The 21,222-nt window shown below is 31.9% G+C and overlaps 1 protein-coding gene across 1 annotated transcript in view; it reads right to left on the bottom strand.

The window, feature by feature from the left end:
• The window catches only part of Dgk (diacyl glycerol kinase 1), a 175,961-nt gene extending 155,243 nt beyond the window's left edge, over positions 1-20,718 (bottom strand). The window contains exon 1 of the mRNA XM_070109011.1: positions 19,747-20,718. The gene's annotated coding sequence lies outside the window, so the exon portion shown is untranslated. The remainder of the gene's footprint in view (positions 1-19,746) is intronic.
• Positions 20,719-21,222: the final 504 nt, after the last annotated feature.

Here is a 21,222-nt window from a genome sequence, read left to right on the forward strand (position 1 = left end):
ACAGTTACATTTATGAAAAAAGGTTTGCATTATGATTTTTAAGTTAAGCGAAACGAGGGATTACATTTACTTAGCAAAAAAATTAAACAATATGGAAACATATCATGTACATTTTCTCACTGAGAATTGAAATATATTCGCAAATAAACCAAAATTATACACCCAAGCTGGAAATTTTCAAAATCAACTTCCTTTTTTACATCGGCAACTGTTTGTCTTTATTTGCTCAATTAAATTTTGCTGGCATCAAAAATTTATTTTTCTGCAAAGTCTACAACATTCCGGCAACATGTAGTTAAAACATTTATCCACAATAAGAATTCAATCATTGCTTGTTCGTTATTGAACATTAAAAATATAATTATCGCTACAAATGAGCATAGCAGGCAAGTTGTTTAGGCGTTTATGGAAGATGAGGTATTTTATATGGGCTATACGAATTAAATGATCCAGTAATAAATTTGCAGTTTCAGGCAACCGTAAGGAAATAAATAATTTACGTATTTTGAATAAACACTTTATTTTTCCAGAAATTTTCGAAATATATCATATAATATTAAGTAAAGTAAAAAGTTCGTTCGGTTTTTTATCGATTTTTCAAAAGATGATAACTTTGTGTACATTTGTCCGATTTAAGTCAAATATGCGCCGATTTGTTCGTAAACTTGTTGCCAACGAGATGCCAACTTCATTATACTCCTCTCGTAGAAGACTGCGTCCCTATTGCCAAAAAACTCGGAGAGCCAATTTTCACAGGCCTCTCTTGAGGCCAACTTCTCACCATTAAGCGCGTTCGCCATGCACAGGAAAAGATGGTAATCACTTGGTGCCAGGCCCGGACTATAAGGTGGGTGCATTAGAACCTCCCATCCGAGCTCCAGGAGCTTCTGGCGAGGAACACAATTCGACCTCTGTTGATCAAAGATGGCCTCTTCTGGATGAGTGCTGCCTTCAAGCGATCCAGTTGTTGGCAGTAGAGGGCCGAATTGAACGTTTGGCCATAGGGGAGCAGCTCGCAGTAGATGATTCCTTGCCCATCCCACCAAACACACAGCAAAACCTTTCTGGCCGTCAATCAGGTCTTGGCCACCATCTGGGCCCCGAGCTTTGACCACGACCGTTTGCGCTCGATGTTGTCATAAGTGACCCATTTTTCATCGCCAGTCACAATCCGCTTCAGAAACGGGTCGATTTTGTTGCGATTCTGCAGCGATTTGCAGATGGAAATTCGGTCCATCAGGTTTTTTGCGTTAGTTCGTGTGACACCCAAACATCGAGCTTCTTTTTGAATCCAAGGTTATGCAAATGTTTCCAAACGGTTTTCTGGCTTATCTTTAGTTCCTCTGCAATTAAATAAGTGCTAACGTGACGGTCTGTTTCCACTATTTCCATGATTTTATCCCAATTTTCCACGACAGGCCTCCCGACGCGTGGTGCATCTTTGACATCGAAATTACCGGAACGGAACCTAGCAAATCACTTTTGTACTACACGTTCGTTTACAGTATCGGGCCCATAAACTAAATTAATGTTTTCAGCCGCTTTGGCTGCTTTTTCGCTTTGATCGAAGAAAAATTATAAAATATAGCGAATTTTCTCTTTGCTGGTGTCCATCTTTGACGAGCGCTCACAACGAGCTGAGTAAATCAATCGAAAAACTGTCAAAGACAAATTTTTAGCGAGAATAAACACGTTTTCAGCGCCGTATAGTATGACATGATGCGACACGTAACGCTAGTACTATGGACAATAAAGCCATCTCTTAGCTAAAAACCGAACGATATTTTTACTTGACCTAATATTATACAGAATATATCACATAATATGTAGAAGAAAAGAAACATCCATTTAAAAAGGAATTTCAAATATTGGCAAAATTTTTACCTAAAATATTAAGAAGAAATAATAATTATGCCAAAAAGTATAATATTAAAAATAAAAAAGCTTACATAACTGTACATATACTTGTATGTAAATGCCCAGTAAACTACTTACTAATACAAATCAAGCAAAAAATTACGCATACGCCATGGCTTCACTCAATGGTGGAAAATTTATGCGTACTATTTTTAGGTATATTATATAATTAGTACATTAGTTAGTATGTATTGATAAAAAAATGAGAAATACGTAACAAATGTAAACACTAACCTGCAAAAAAGAAAGTGTACACATGTATGCAATGGCTAAGTTCTGGTGAAATCAAACATTTAAACTCTTTTAACTTGCAAGGATGAAAGCAATGGCGTTAACTTTATGTTAACACTAAGAGGGTAAGCGAATTGTTGATCCGATTCTACCCATATTTCACATAAAGTATAACATATCAGGATGAATTTTTTCTTTTTCCCAATAGAAACTAGGATTCACATATTCGGTATCTGGGTGCTTGATTAGTGGCAATCCCATTTTGACAGTTTTTGGTCGTTAGGTGGCACATCTTATTTAAAAATTTGTTATATGGAAAGTAGAAATGGTTGTTATTTGATTTCACCTATTTTCGCACTGTGGCATAGAAATGTTCAACTAATGTTATGTACCAAATTTTGTTGAAATTGTCGCAGGATATGGATTTTCACCTATACATGGGCAGTGTCACACCACACACAGTTTTTCTGACTGTTTTATTTACTGAGTTATCGCACCTTTAGTAGTTTTCATCATTACCGTTATATAGGGTGATAGCGAGGTTATGATCCGATTTCAACCATTTTTACACTGGCAAAGAAGATGCTAAACAATTTATTTTGAGCAAGTTTTGTAGATTATACTTAAGTAGTTTGGAAGATATGTACATAAATCCTGTTAGAGTGCGGGGCCACGCCCACTTTTTAAAAATTTTCAAATCATATGTACACTTTAATCGTCAGTATCAAATTACCGTTTTGTTTCTTAATTTGAAGCGTAATTATAGCATTTTATATGTTTTAGATTAATGCCGTTTTGTAGGCGTGGCAATGGTCTGATTCCGCCCATCTGCAATACCAACCCTCTTTGGGCGCCATGAAACATACATACAAGTATGTACCAAGTTTCATCAAAATACCTCAATTTTCACTAAAGCTATCGCTTGCATGGACAAACGGATGGACAGAAAGTAACTTGTATTTCAACTTATTCGTCATTCGTCATATCATTTATATAGGGTTATGCACCCTATATCTATCTCAATTAGGTTTAGCTAATACAAACAACGGTTAGGTGAACAAAAGTATTATACTCTGTAGCAACATGTTGCGAGAGCATAAAAAATTTACTGAAAAAATTAATAATTGAAAAAATATTTAATATTAACGAATGGTATACAAAATTTTATTAAAGGTGGTATCTTTTGCTGCCATCGAATTACACACACATACTAATCGCTCAGACGTGGAGGTCCTAAATTAGAGAAGTTTAGGTAAAATAGGTGTCTGGTGTTTTTGATTAAAAATTTTTTTTTTCGAAGTGTTTAAAAAAATATAATTCAGATATTTCTGCGAAAGTTAAGTTGTTATATCCACTTGAAAATTTCCAAAAAATTAATTTTAGAAAATTCTTCCTCAGCGGCCGACCCCTTTTTTCGAAGATCGATTACTTGCTCAATAGAATCCAAAATATGTCGAAAGAATATATTAATATGTCGAAAAAAAACATTAAAAAATTTAAAAAAAAAAACATTTTTCTGACTTATGACTTTTAACCGCTTACGAGTTAGCAAACTGTATAAAGTAGTTTAAGTTAATGTCTATCTGGACATTTTTGCTCAGTTGCTATTTGCTTTGCCCACGAGCTCACACAAATCATGGTTTATATTATTGAAGAGTTAAGTATGACCACAAAATTACAAAAACAATGTTAATAGCAAAGATTTATTAAAATAACAAGAATATAAGTTGAGAAAATTTTTTTAAAAGCATATGGTTTTATAATACTCAAAAAATTATAAACTGTAGTTAAATTTATGCAAATAGTTTCTGAACGTTTATAACCATTGATAGCCACCTCATATGCATTTAATAACTTTTTTTAATACCTAATGCGGCAAGTGATGCATAGAAATTGCTCATACGCGGTGGCGCTTAGCTTTAATGAGAACCCAGCTGCTTTTATTTTTTAATATGTCATCTTTTTTTAAACTTTCTACGATACGCTTTTTATTTTTTTTAATTTTTTATGTTCCACAAAAAATACAATTAACACTTTTCGCTGGAAATGAAATATAAAGTTGTTCACTAAATCGGTAAATTAGATTTTACTGGAACTACTTCACATAAAAGTTTTCGCTTTATATATTTATAAGTATATATTATCGCGTTTTTCTTTTCTTTATTAATCTCCGTATTGTAAATTGAAAATGCAAAAGATTTTAAATTTACGCGAAACTCATTTTATTGGCAATTTTTATATGCTTTAAAAATAATTTGTATATATAAGCAAAAAGGCGTTAAAGATTTAATGTTTACAATGTTATTTTTAAAGTTTGAAGCAAAAAAAATATTAAAAAAACAGAGAATTAGGTTACGAATGGGCAAAGTTTTAAAAAAGGAAACCAAATCTTAATTCCACTCTCAAATACTTGAGAGAACATTAATGCAGAAAAAGTGTATATAAGCTGCTGTGTTGAAGTTTTTTAACTTCCCGCTAAGAAAATGGAAAATTTTCTAAAAATCGGGAAGATATTGGTTTCACCCCATTTTGCAAAAATCGAGTTCTCAACAGATCTCGACGTTCTGAGGGTCGAGGAAGCTTCCCCGAACATTTCTACGATGATGTCCATATGTCTGTATGTATGTGTGGATGTATGTGTGTGTGTGTGTGAATGCATGTGACCCTCTTATAACTATTAAATTGCTCAACCGATTTGAATAAACTAAACGGCATTCCAAAGGGTTTCATTGCACTTGAATTTCGTGTAAGTTTGGACCCAATCGGACCAGTAGATTTCGAAAAATCTCAAAAATAAAAATTTAGAAAAAATTTTTTTTTCGAATTTTTCAAAATAATAGTTGGAAAACTCATTTAGAAACCTTATTAATAATTTTCGGCATACTTTTTGCGTAATGTAAAATTTTCACATGATTTTAACGTACTTGTGCCACTGTTCACCGCAACTCGAGCTAATATGAAACATTCATCAGTAGTTAATCATTGCGCTCATAAACATTTCTAACCGAAGCAAACAATATGTAAACAAATGAAGGCCAACAATTTTACATACACATCGAAGTAAATTACAATAACAATAACAACAACAACAACAACAACGTTTGAACTAAAAGCATCAAACTGGCGATTTGTCAGCATTTTAAAGCATAGCCGGCAATAAATATTCAAAAATGCGGACGCCTGCATGCACACACACACGCTCACAAACAAATAAACACGCACAAGCTCACCTTGACAGCGAGATTTCGAAATTGATTGATATTTTGCGCTGGAGGCATGTTGATCGATGACGTACAAGCATTTGCTAATTCTAACATATACCCGTACAAATACAGATATGTATATACTCTTAGCTAACGGCACATTTCAATTGACTACATTATGACCGTTAAACAGCCATCGATCGTTTGTGTAGCACAAATGCAGCATCGCATGATGAAGCGGTGGCGTAATCGACTGCAAGCCACCGAGCGCCTGAATGATTGAGTGCTTAGTGCATTTTACCGCTTGAGCGATGGCTAAACATATTTGCGTGCATACTTACATGCACACATTTACGCATTTGTTCAAATAGTAGCATACATGTGCTTCCGTAAACACACAACGTATGGGTGGTACACTGCGTATACGTAACCTGTTCTTAACACCGGCAATTGGCCGGCGGAATTTAATATCACACACGCTTGGTGAATACTCTTTTAGCTGCTGCGAATTGACTGCATGTTGTGTTAAATTGTTAATTGTTTTCAAATGTCCATTCAACTTGGCCGCTTTTGTGACATTGCGCTGTTGGTCATTTGTTGCTTTGCTCAAAGGTGACTGCAGTTTTTTGTTAAAATAGTTGTTTGTTGTGTTCTTCGGCGTTTTATTTTTACACAAATCATTATTCGTTATGTTTGCTGCATTTTTAAAAGCGATTTTGTCTTATTAGTCAAAATTTCCTTACTCTTTTGGATAAAATGTATAAAAAAACGGATAAAGTAGTCCATGCTCTTTCCAATAAGACAAAAAAACAAGTACTTATAAATAAAAAAAAGAAAAAAAAAAAGTTAACTTCGGCTGCTCCGAAGCTTTAATATCATACGCAGGTGCATTTCTTATAACAGGGTATATCATTTTTATCAGTCGGTTTGTATGGCAGCTATATGATATAGTGATTTGAGCTGAACAATTTCTGCGGAGAATACATTGTTGCCTTAAACAAAAACTTCAGTCAAATTTTGTGAAGATATCTCGTCAAATGAAAAAGTTTTCCATACAAACACTTGATCCCTATCGTTCAGTTTGTATGACAGCTATATGCTATAGTGGTCTGATATTGGCGGTTCCGACAAAATTTTGAGATCGATATCTCAAAAACTGGAATAGCTTGAAAGTTATCTCGGTGTTGTCAATTCATAAATATTATTATAATTAAGATATTCAGATAACATCAATATTGGCAGTAATGTTATCAAAGAATTCACTCGGTAAAAGATTTTCCTTTTCACTGTCTTAAACTTCTCTCCGATTTTATTGGTTTCCTGTTACGCACATTAAATTTTTCTATTCATAGTATGATCATGTTGCAGTGCAAAAAAGATATGATTCTCTTATTGCGATTTTTTCCCAATGTTAGGCTCAAATAAATATTTTTTTAGTGAAACTTGGTACCCCGGTCACCTCACCTTTTTTATAAAGGCAACTTCATCGAATTTTCATTACACTGTTTCGAGTTTAGAGACGCCAAAGAATAAATATCTTTGTATATGTACCATACGAGTATGTATATGAATAAATATGCTATATGTGATACCATCTACTCGTTTATATTTTCCCCTGCAGTTATTACATATGCACATACTAGATGAACACTCATACTCTTACATATTTATATATACTGGTTGTGCTTATCTGCATATTTGATCTACAAAATACATCATACGCCCACAAATATGCATATACATATGTAAGCGCATCTATCTTTATCTAGCCATCCACATATGCACATATTCGCTTATATTCGCTTTCTCAGTTTGTTTATCTGCTGGTGCAACGTGTGCTGGTATTCTCAGGTCAACTCGTGAACACATAGTTTCAATCAAAGTAGTCCGTGTCGAGTTTTTGACAAACAAACCATTATTATCAGGCAAATGTAACAATTACTCTGCTTTTTAGATTATATAAGCTATAGGAGCAGATGATAAAATACGCGGTATATGACGTAGATCGGTTGTTACAAGGTTTACCTTTTATATTTCGGAATTTTCATTTTTTGAAAAATATATTTATTCAATAGTCTACATTAACTTTGTCGCCTTCAAAATAGTATCCGTTCGATATTATGCACTTATGAAAGCGCTTCTTCCAATCGTCGAAACATTTTTCAAATTAGATTTTTTTTATAGCCTTTAGCTATTCCATTTATCTTGTTAAACAACTGCACTTTATTGTTCTCTTTAATATTGGAAATAGAGAAAAGTTACACCGAGCCAGGTTTGGCGAACACGGAGGCTGGGACAACGTTATAGTATTGTATTTGGCTGAGAATTCACGAATAAGCAACGAAGTGTGAGCTTTTAACAAACGAAAGTCTGGCGACTCATAATAACAGGTCAAACCTCAGCGGCTTCAGAGGTGTGTATATCAACATAATCAAAAAAAAATTACAAAATTAGACTCTTCAAACTCGTGAAATTTTAAATTTGAAAACTCCCGTTATTTTCTGAGCACACTTTGTATTTGAAGTGACAAAAAGTGGGTTTATGTTGATTTTAACTTTGATATCCCAGTAACTAAAATTATAAACAATGCTTCCTCTGATATCGATTGTTGGGCATTGTTTCGATTGCCCAGGTGCTAAACGTTACACACATTTAAAAAATGCTAGATACAGAAGGAAGCTCGTTGTATGGTCCCCATATGAATAAACGCAAAATCAGTTCATAGACCGAATTTCAATCTGAGACACGCTGCTGAATCACAACAAACTCGTTTCATTTTCAAAGTAGATTGCTACATACTTGTGATGAAAATTGAAACACTTTCAAGAAAACGTCGAGCTCAAACAGTCGTGGTTGAATCGCGGTGAGCTGGCGCAAACGGTGACATAATTGATTGACGATTGAGAAGGATATGCTACATATGTGTTCATTGGGGTTGATAGGGAACCATTTACTATGATCTTTTCCCCTAAGGCCAAACTCATAATACGGAAAAACGAAGTGGAAAAGCTTTGGACAATAAGTGAAGAACTGTCTTACATTATCAACTTGCTACCCCACACACAACGCTAGTGACTCGTCAGAAACTCAGTGTGCATGGTTGGGTTGCTATGCAACCATCTCATAGTCTCGAGCTGGCACCAATAAATTGCTATCTGTTCTGTATATAGCAAATGATTTTGCTGATGAAAATCGCCTCAAGAGAAGCTTGTAAAAATCAATTTTCCAAATTTTTTGCAATACATGCCTTTAAAATGTCGAAAAGTTATCGAATATAACGGTGCATATTTGACCTAAATCGGTTCACTCTAGCTTTGCAAATTAAACCTTCATTTTGATGGAAAAAGAATGTATTTCTTTTTACTAGACCTTATATATAAGTTAGACTCAGTTGATACTATTTAATCGTCTTCTTAACATATCAATACTCTAACATAAAATAAGAATGAAAAGATCAGCAAAATATTTCCAATTTCTTTGCAAATGAAGATTATTGCTAAATTCCCACGAACTCCAAACAACATTTTATACTATACCCTTATTAGTTCAAAATTGCACTCGATAACAGTAATTCGCCAAACTGAACGAACCTTCCACGAAATTTCAATCATTAACAAAATATGCCAACAAAATAACAGTTATTGAACAAGTGCTGTCACTTCGACTGATAATATACCATATAATAAGTGTATGTAGTAGTAGACCTTATTGTATATGTATGTCATTATTTCCATAGTCGCAGCGAGATTGTATGCCGATATGAGAGCTTATGAGACTTTCACGGAATCACTACAGACGCTTTTGTCGGCAGACAAAATAAAATGAGCACATGCTTGAATGGATATATATATATATATATATATATATATACATATGTATATATATATGAATATAAAGTATATATATTAGGGTATACGTTATTTTCCAAGCTGATGTTTTTTGTTTTGTTTTTTTTTTGCAAACGCTCCTTTATTTTTCAGTTGTTGTCCTAAACACATTCGCAAAGTAAACAGTACACCATGTCGTATGAACAACACTGAATGTATGGTCTAATTCACTTGTAGCAATGCTCAGTACATTGGATGCATAAGTTTAACTGGATACAACTTTAAAGTAAGTGGCTCTATGGAAAAAATGGTGAATACCTGTTTTGTAGAGCAAAAAACTTTGTGTTGAAATATAGTTTTCTTGAGGTTGTAAATTTACCTATTTAGTGTAATATCAAAAAAATACTATATTATATGTATACGTGGGAAAAGAAACAGGATTTGTGCACGATTTAAATTGAAAATAAAAAGCTTGTTTGCTTTGAATCCTTCTTTATGACAAAGACAGAAACTTTAGAGAGCGTTTGCAAAGCAAAAAACCAAACAACAACTGGGGAAATGACGGACACCCTAATATATATATATATATAAGAATAAAAATTTATAACAACGTGCTTGCGTGTATGTTTTTATGTATGTCTGCATTTATTATTATATGCGAATATTAAAAAAGAATATAACACGCAAATCGCTTTATCTATTAAGGTCAAACAGACTTCGCTGCCGTGGTATATGTTAAACACTCACATACACACACAGACACACATAAATATAATCGCATGTAGAAGCGCTTATGACTATAAATAAAAAATAAGGGAAAATGAGCAACTGGTCGGACATACGAGCAACGCAGACAGTAATTATAATAAAAATAAAAATCAATATCCTCATATGGCTTTATGTGTGTGTAAACATATGTTTGTGCGATTATTTTGTTAAAAACAATGACGACAGCACACACATACACACATATATATATATATGACTGAGCAGACAAATGGGCAAACGTTAGCATTAGAACAGACGATTGGCAAATAATGCGAATGAATACAAATCACGCACACCAAGTAAAAAACACACACATACATATCATATAGATATATGCTGGCACATGTATAGATATACATACAAAGTTAGAAGAGTATGGTAGTGTATATGCATATTGACATATTGAGATTAAGTGCAATATAAATTATAAGTTTGCTTGCGCAAAATTGTATACTTGTATATATATATATATATATATATATCCACTTATATATATATATATATATATACAGCGCCAAAACACCGTGAAACACATATACGCATATATATATATATATATATATATATACATATATATATGCGTATATGTGTTTCACGGTGTTTTGGCGCTGTTGAAATGCTGCTGGCGGAAGTGGATTAGAGCAAAATGCTGATTGAAATGATAAGATTTACGATTATTTCGGTTTAGTAGTGAAGAATGCGCGCACAAACACACATACGTATATACTACCTAACATATAAGTATATATATTTGCATGCACAAACACATATCTATACAATTATATACACATGCGCGTATATACGTATATATATATACCTATATGTATCACTACGCGCTTGGCCATATTTATCAAGACATTTTGTATGTAATTATTTGTTTTATAATTTCAACATTTACGGCAGCAATGATTTACTGTTGCTACTTTTTTCTTTGCATGCATAATTTTTTGTTTGTACTTTTTTGGCACTTTGTTGATTGCTTTGATTTGTCGATTTGCTTGTATTAAAGCGCTAGTGCAAGTATTTGTTTTCCTGCCGGCAAATATTCATATATTTTGGTGTTTGTTCTGAAGAAAATTCGCCAAATTAAGCAAATATTTGCACACACATCGACATTCTGTTTAAAAATAAATAAAAGATTTATTTATATTGATTGCATTTGATAAAGAAAACAAGGGAAAACACTAGTTTTTTTACTGGAGCTTTATTCCAGTGCAATTCTTGTTTTGGTTTGTATAGCAACAACACTTCCAATAGATGAAATGTCATGAAATTTTTACTGGAAGTCGCTAAAGGATAGCAGATTCTAACGCACTAGCCAACATATAGATGGCGCCACTATAGTTTACTTTGTTACTTTTTTACTGTTTACTTTGGAACGCACCTTGTATATACTATGATGCTGCGCTCTGAACAATTTCTTCGGGGATTATACCGTTGCCTTGAGCAACAACACTTGCCAAATTTCATGTAGATATCTGGACAAATAAAAATATTTTCCATATATAAAATTGATTTTGATCTTTCAATTTCGTTTCCTTCTTGGTGCTACAAACTTCGTGGCCCATTTCATGGTATAAAAATAATTTATACTGATTGCATTTGATAAAGAAAACATGTTCAATTCTTTAGATTGAGTGATTTTGTTACCTTTGGCTTATAAATAAAAATATTTGCATTAAGAAAGAATTCCAAGAAACTAAAAATTCATATTTGAGTACTTGAGAGGCAGAAATGTGCGCATTGTTTATCAATTTAAGCAAGCAAACGATCAGATAAGAAAGCTGAATATATGTTATACATATCAAGAGATACAAAACGAATTTTCTATGAGCTGAACTATTGAACTTGAATAAATATCATTTTAAATACATTTTTTTTGGAATTATAAAATAATATTGCTTTTAGCAAAAATACAGCTGTGCTGTTTTCTTTTAATATTAGTTCAATTTAGTATATGACAACCCTACAAAATATATATATAAATATATTTATATATGTATATGCTGAATAGCCAAGATATCTGTAGCTTTTTGTTATCTACATATGTTTTAAATTAAAAATATTTTTATTAATAATTGCGTTATAATTTTAGTAGCTGAGTAAATGGTATATAGCAATCATATATATTCATTACCCTTATAACTTAAGAATGTTGTTGATACATTTTTTCTTGGCACTGTATTTATAATTTTGAAAAAACAACACGGAAACCCTATGCACATTTCAAACTTTAAAAAAATTTGTTTGTTATTTTCTAATTATGTTTATGTAAAAATTTGGCAACTCCATGCATTTTTTTTTCTCGAATAAAGGCTAAAATTCATGTTTTGAAAAGTGAAGGTTTTTTATTGCTTATTCGCTTTATTTACACCTCTGCTCTAACTTTATCAGTTATATATTTATTTTATAAGTTAATGGCATTTCATTTACATCTCATAAATATTTTTATCACAAACCCATTTCCACTCATTATTATAATTCAGTGCGAATTAATACAATTTTTCTAAAAAGATATACATTTTTTATACTAGATATAGATAATATAATTGTTATTTTGTAAAATTATGGTAACCCTATGATCATTTTTTTCTAAAATAAGAAGTTTCAAAACCTCGATTGATAAAGTAAATTTTTTTAAGTGCTCATTCGGTGTTTTCTACACCCTAGTACTTTCTTTATTGGACAATTATCGGGCGGTAAATTGCCTTCTAATTATATCATGCATTACATCTTAAAAATTGTTTTATTTTATACTTATATTTCAAATGCATCTATTTTAAAATTATGATGTACTTTTTAAACTGCAATTTTTCAGAAAAGGCTGATTCTTATATATTTTTTAGTAGTATTATGTTCAAATATTTTGATTATTAATTAGTTAACAGAAATTATTATGTCTTTCAATTGCCTATTTAAAGTCGTTTTAATTAATGAATATAAATATACTTTAAATTATTTGCAAACTTCTTTTTTTTTATCTCCACAGTAAAAAAATATTAAGTTTTTTTTTTATAAAAAACTTTGACAACCCTGTCAGAAAAAACTTTTGAATGGGTTTATTTCTCTCAATATGACAACAATTGTTTTTAAACTTTGTATTTGAAAAGTATTGGCAACTCTATTTGATAAAAAAATTATATTCAAAAATCGTTAGCAACTGTATCTAAAAAAGTCCGATACATTATTATCGCTTTGATCGAAGAAAAATTGTAAAATATAGTGAATTTTCTCTTTGCTGGTGTCCATCTTTGACGAGCGCTCACAACGTACTGAGTCGATCAATCGAAAAACTGTCAAAAACAAATCTTTAGCACGAATAAACACGTTTTCAGCGCCGTATAGTATGACATGATGCGAAACGTAACCTTTTACTTGACCTAATATGTTATTTTGAAACGGGTTTACTTCTCTTAATATTACAAGAATTACTTTTAAAATTTATATTTGCAAATTGTTGGCAACACTTTGTGATAATTTTTTTTCCAAATATTTTTTGCAACTCTGTCTGAAAAACTTCGAAGTATGTTATTCTTGAAAAGGTCTACTTTATTAGGTTTTTACTCAAATTACAAGAAATATTTTTAAAATTAAAATTTATAAATTTAATTTTCTTAACATCAACACTCATATTAATATATTTTATATTTAATTAGCAACTCTAAATAATACATTAGTGTATAACATATACATATGGCAACTAAAAGTAATATGATAAAGTTAGCTATTGTTTAAATAACAGTAAAAAACACTTTTTGTGAATATTGATACATTTTAAAAACTTAGAGATTTAATAAATTAATATCTGAAAAATTCGAACATGCGATTATAATTTATAAAAAGATGTGGACTTGAGGTTTAAGTTTGAAGATTCTTAAATTTTTTTCTATAAATGTACTTATATGATGTATTGCAATATGTATGCTATAGGTCTACTGTGTTACTAAAATATATATATTTGTATAATTTTCAATTATTTTTCCTAAGCACCGCTATAAAATTAATAACCAAATTTGGCGGTTGACAGCTAACAGTTTCCACAATTTAATAACTGCACAAACCGCAACTATTAAGCTGCCTGCCATGAAATTTTCCAACCAACAAATGGCATAATATGGCATTAGCCCAGGCCCAGACCCATTTCAACCACTTAAATGCGTCTGCCAGCGAAAAAAAATATAAATACTCCCGGCTGCGGTAACATAACTTTTAATTAGAACCTTTTAACGCCTCTAGATATTTTCCAATTAAACCTCGTTAAAATTTTTATATTTGTTTTGAGTTGTTTTTGCTTGCTCTTATATGCTTTTTGTAGAAACCATTAAATGCTAATTTCGCTTTGTCGCGATGCGACGCGTGTCAACCCATTTGTTTGCCTATTTATTCATATTTTTAGCTCACCTACAAGCAAAGCGTTGTAGGTGTGTGAATGTATGTATGTGTCTGTGCTTGCTAACTCCTACATTCATTTTGTTGTTCTTGTTGTGTCTACATACCTATTGTTTTGTTGTTAGTTTGTTGGATAGACGTTCATTCGCCACTGCTGCAACAAACCGCAAGCTCACACGCTCACACACACATATACATAATTTATACACATACATACCCCTACAAGTGAGCGCTGATAATACAAATTGTTTCTGTCACTTGTTGTGGTTATGCCATTCGCATTAGTCGGCCGGCCAATGTTGATACGCATAGGTATAGCATGCAAAAGGAAAATATACTCGAAAAGTAAAAAAAAAATAATAATTGTAAATTATAAATTACGCATGTGTGTGACGTGTGCGTGTGCTTTTATGCAAAATTTTGCATTGCTCATGTGCGTATAAATTTGCATTAATAGTATTTAATAAGGCAAAAAGCGTAATTTTTTTTAATATTTGCTTCAAGCGAGAAACTTTATGGCGCGACGAAACCTATTTTAGCATCTTTCGAATTTATAACATTGTATATTTTCTAATTTTTATGAGAACGTTGTGAAGCTAAAGAGGCAAACTGAGCGTATTGGAATTGAATACTAGCTTTTATAATTGCTATTTATATACCAGTTATATATGGAGATTATTGCGTTGTATTGGGAATTATTATATGCGAAAGTTCGTGAAGATAAAAACGTGTTATACTTGTACATACAGGCTCGATTTGAACCGATTAGTGATATATATTATAGCACTATCTATAAATAATATAATTTTTCTATACAAGAACTTGATTTTGATCGGTCAGTTTGTATGGCAGCCATATGATATAGTGGTCCGATATTGACGATTTCGACAAATAAGCAGCTTCTTGTGAAGAGAAGCACATGTGCGAAAATCGATATCTCAAACACTGAGGGGCTAGTTAATGTATATACAGACTAACAGACAGACGGACTTAGCTAAGTCGACTCAGTTCGTCACGCTGATCTTTTACACATACCAGGTGTACCAGTATACTTGTAAAGTGAGCGTTAAGATACAAATGTGTTGGTAGGGAGCATTTGTTGTGAACGAGCCTTACTCGTTTGTTGTATTTGGTGGGCATGACATATGTCAAACACATTCAATAACCTTTCAGTCATTAAACAAACAACATCATATTTTTTCATTGCATTGAAAATGTTAAATTTTGTACCGGAAAGTAATAATTTGTGGAAAGCATTAAATTTTTGTTTCCATTTGAAGGAAGCTGCTGCAGAGTCGCATCGAATGCTTGTCGAGGCATATGGTGATCATGCTCTATCAGTAGCAACTTGCAAAAGATAGGTTTAACGGTTCAGATATAATGATTTTGATATGAGATATGAAGAACGTGGAAGACCATCAAAAAAGTTTGAAGACGCCGAACTGCAAGCAATATTGTATAAAGATGATACTTTGAGTCAAAAGCAAATGGCAGCTATACTAAAACAATTTCAAACCGTTTGAAAGCTATAGGAAACTGCCAAAAGTGTGGAAAATGAACGAAAGACAAATGTAAAACCGTAAAAACAGTTGTGAAATTTTGCTTCAAAAATTATTTTAAGAATCCTAAACGAAGAAAATCATGGGGTAATCCGGAACAATTATCAACATCGACTGCAAAGATAGATCGATTCGGTAAGAAGGCAATGCTCTGTGTTTGGTGGTATCGGAAGAGTGTGGTATATCATGAGTTTCTAAAACCTGGTGAAACTGATAATACTAATCGCTACAGACAAAAAATAATCAATTAGAAGTATGCATTGATCGAAAAATTATCAGAATTGGCCAGAAGATATGGCAAAGTAATTTTGTTACACGATAAGACACCTGCACACAAAGCAATATCGGTTCAGCATACACTCAAAGTACTTGGTTGGGAGCTGCTATCCCACCTGCCGTATACCATACTTGGCTCCTGCCGATTACCATTTATTTCCAGCGATGGGACACGCCTTGGCTAAGCCGCACTTCGATTCCTACACAGAAGTCGCAAATTTAATTTGTTATTAGTTCGTTTCAAAAGGCGAACATTTCTATTTGCGTGGTATCCACTAATTGCCGGAAAGGTTGCCAAAATGTGTACATTTTTTTAATTTCCCATTCAAAAAGAATTTATAAAGTCTGCGATATTTCCTTATGGGTGTTACAATTTCGTTTCAAACTAAAAATATAACCTGTTCAAGATATAATTATATGTTGAAGAGTTATTTAGATAAGATCACGTATACGCCCGGAGTAGACACCCATATACTGCACAGCTGAAAAGCAATATATTGCTTGACAACCCTTTTATTTCGGTAGTTTAGTCTAGTAATACTAATCTTATGTACACATGTAATGAAAACAAAGTTTGGTACGCTAGCAATACAGTGAGGCCATATATGTACAAGTACAATAACAATAATAAAAACAAGTAAGGAAGGGCTAAGTTTGGATGTAACCGAACATTTTATACTCTCGCAAAGTCGAATGGTATACTCGTTTGAGATTTCTTTGTGGATCTTGCCGCTTTGTTCTATGTTGACCGATATTTTCGGTAAAAAGTCAGCTATAGGCACTGGGGTCCACATATTCATTACCTAGCGGCTTGAACATTTCTCACTCGATTTAGACAATTTTTGGTCACAAGATGGCATACTTCAAACGCATTATTCACGCAAATTTTTACCCCGATACAATAATTTTTGCTTGATATGCATAGTGGAAAGTGACAGAATCAGATGGAATTGAAAATGGTGTTATATGGGAAATAGGCGTGGTTGTAGTCCGATTTCGCCCATTTTCGAATGTGAAAGGAACGTTATGCACCAAATTTGGTTGCAATCGGTTAAGCAAATCTCAAGATATGGGTTTTCACATAAAAGTTGGCGGTGCCACGCCCACTATCTAATTTTGAACGTGGTTCCTATCAAATCATCTTATACCATCCCAGAGATAAAATTTAATATCTCTGGCGTGTTTAGTGCTTGATTTATCTTTAAAAGCTTTTAAAAGTCTTTAACAGTACCGTTATATGGGGAGTGGGCGGAGTTGCCACCCGATTTCAACTATTTTCACACTGTTGGTAGAAGTTCTAAAAACATTTGCTTTCAGTGAATTTTGTTATTATAGCATTAGCGGTTTAGGAGCGGGACCACGCCCACTTTAAAAAAAAAATAATGTGATCCTGTATACCAAATAACAGTCTTGTATCTTATTGCGGAGCTTAGTTATGGCAAGTTATTTGTTTTTGATTAATGGCGTGGCAGTGGTTCGATTACGCCCATCTGCAATTCCAATCATCTTACGGTACCCAGAAACATGTCTACCAAGTTTCATAAAGATATCTCAATTTTTACTCAAGTTAAAGCTTGCACAGACGGACAGAAGGACGGACGGACGGACGGACAGACAGTCAAACGAATTTCAACTCGTCTCTTCATCCTGATCATTTATATATATAAAACCCTATATCTAACTCGATGATGATTGAACAAAACTATTATACCTTGTAGCAACAGGTTGCGAGAGTATAAAAATTATAACTACTCAAAATATTTCTTATAATAATAATTTATTGAAATAGTAATTCAATATATGATAGATACTTAAGAGAATATATCATCTAGTACTTTAATCATATAAAAATTTATTTTATTCATAAAAAGTAATAAAATAACAAGTAATGGTTACTTAATCTTTATTTTGTAAATAATAATTTATAATTTCATTGAAATGTTAACTAATAAGTTGTTTTATTTCTTATCAGAAACCATTTTCTGATTGTTTAATTCCATGTGTTATTGTTTACTTAATTATTTAATTCAGTACTGTTTATCTGTACTTAATTAACTATATAATGGTTTTAAATATTTTTTGATTTATGAAAACAGAAAAAAATTCACTTTTAATGTAGTTAGTATTTAGTAATGCAATTAATTAAATATACAATGATTACAATTATCAGTTTTATTTATGAAATAAATTAATTTTTAATACTTTAAGGGAGTAATTAGTAATTTTATCATTAACATTTAATAATTATATAATAATTATATAATGCGTACAGCCGTTTTATTTATGAAAGAAGAAATAAATTAATTTTTAAAACTTAAAGATAGTAATTAGTTATGTAATAATTAACATAAATTTGACTTTATAATGAGTACAATTAGCACTTTTAATTATGAAAGCAGAAAAAAATCACTCTTAATACTTAAAGATAGATATTAATGAATGTAATCATTATCATAAATTAATTATATAATGAGTACAATTATCATTTTATTTATGAAACAGAAATATAGTAATAATGTGATCATTGCTATTAATTAATTATATAATGAGTACAATTAGCAATTTTATTAATGAAAGCAGAAAAAAATTAATTTTTAAAATTTGAGTATATTTATTAGTAATGTAATCATTACCATAAATTCTTTGTATAATGACTACAATTATCATTTTATTTATGAAAGCAGAAATAAATAAAATTTTAATATTTAGAAATAGTAACAAGTAATGTAAACATTACCATTAATTTATTATGTAATGATTACAATTATCATTTTTCTGTATGAAAGCAGGAAAAAATTAATGTTTAATACATGAAGTGAGTAATAAGTAATGTATTTATTAAAATTAATTAACTATATGCTGATTATAATTATTCTTTTATTTTATTTAAGTACACTTTTATATTTATTTTTATGTAATAACCGATACTTTAAAGATTACCATTACTCTTCGATTACTTTCTTTACAATATTATATATTACTATGTGTGTGATTAACTTCTTGAAAGTTTTTTATAAAATTTTACATTGTTCTCCAATAGGGCCACAATACAACCGCAAATTGCGGCCTAGCACTCAATTCATTCACTTTAATTTCGTTCTTCCTACTTCCCCAACTTTTGCCACAGACATACCGGAGACGCAGCTCCGTGCAATATGCGACACATACTAAGTATTGTTTATAAATGTTAATGACAGAATTTGCACACATTTCCTAGTAACATTTTTTCAAACATTTTATAAAATCATTTTACTGAGGAAACACTCAAATTCCTACACTATATTTCATTACTTCCTGCAACAAAAATTCCGCGCAATCTGGACAAGCTTTGAACTTTTCAATTAACAAATGTAATAATTTTTAGTTATGCCAAGTGAAAAGTGTTTTTTTCTATACATTTTCAGGCTTTGTAATTTCAAGGAAATTCTTGTAAAAATAACTTCAGAGCATTCGCTACGCTTATAGACTTGTACAACTCAAAGCTATGAAACTTGCGCTCATCAATCAAATGAAAAAAATAAAACACACAAACACGGTAAATAAATAATATTGAAAGCAAAAACAACTAGAGCGCACCTTAGATCATCAGCAGCGGGCAGCATAGCTTAGCACATAACATCAGCAAGGCACAGCGCCGCGTCGCACGCTGCGCCGCCAGTTCTTGCACTGCACTACACTTTGTCCAGCCGACGGCTGTCTCCCTTTAGTGGGTTTGTGTGTTTACTAACACACACACACAGCCGCACAAATGTTGTCAACCCAGTCAAACTCCTTGTTGCAAAAAATTATTTCGTTTGCTGTTTTTTGTTCTTTTTGCGTTTTGATTTTTTTGTGTTTTTCTATTTTTTTTTTATATTTAATTTTCTTTGCAATTTGTTTGTTTTTGTTTGTGTTTGTTGTGCTGCTACTTTAAAGGTGTCCTAGCTGACGGTCGCACCCACCTTACGCTGCCACACACTTTTTTTGCAAATTTTTTTTGCAATTTTTTTTCTCAAAAAAATATAAATATATATATCTATATATGTATGTATATATTAACGTATATACAAATACAAATCTATAGGATATATGCAAAGAAATACACTCGATAAAAGCTTTGAACAAAAGTCACCCACTTTTTTTTGCGTTTTGCTGCTGCTCACCACTTCATTTGCCTTTTAATTTATATTTATATTTATTTTTGTATTCAAATATTTTATATTTATAAGCGCAGCAATCTTATATTTAATATACATTTGTATTTGTATTTATAAATATTCTCAAAAATATTTTTCTTTTCTACACACTGCTACTGTTGTTGTTGTTGCTGCTGCGATGCTACTTCTTGGCTGCCACCAGTACGTCAGCGTTTTTTATCACTTGCGCAAATAAGCGTAAACACAAACAAAAAATTATATTTTCGTTTTTTTGTTATAATGCGTTTTTTGTTTTTGTTATATTCTTATTTTTTCTATTTAAGCATTATCTTATTTTATTTTATTCAATTTTATTTTATTATAGTTTTCTTATTTATCTCGTTTTCTACGCGTTACCGCCGGCAGTTCCACTGAAACTGAGCCATTTCACGCTGTGCCGTTTGCTTTTATTCATTGTGGCTAACATTGTTGGCAGAGTTGTGTTCACCACGTCCTCCACCACGTCCCCATCAACAGCGCGCACACCTGCTCTCTTGTTGTTTGTATGATTTTCACAGCTCCCAACGTTTTACGCTCCCGTGGCGTGCAAACAGAGAGTGTTGCCAATTTGGTTTTGCAATTTCAAAGTATAGCAAGTGGTGGAAAATGTTGTGAGGCGCATTTTTCCAGAGAGAGTGTAAGCGAAAGTAGTGGCACTGATGGTGTGTTGCCATATTTTTTTTTAACATTTTATATTTTCATTAGCGCTTAAACATTTGTTACTACACAAAAATAAAAATTATATCCAGCACAATTTAAATAAGCAATTAAAATTATCGGGACTAAATTTTGGGAACCCGAATTTTCGGGATTTTTACCAAACACAAATTTAAGCTTGAAAATTGTGTACACTTGTTCATGTTTTGTAAATTAATAT

Source organism: Bactrocera oleae, chromosome 4 (assembly GCF_042242935.1).
Source record: "Bactrocera oleae isolate idBacOlea1 chromosome 4, idBacOlea1, whole genome shotgun sequence".
Lineage (NCBI taxonomy): Eukaryota > Metazoa > Arthropoda > Insecta > Diptera > Tephritidae > Bactrocera > Bactrocera oleae.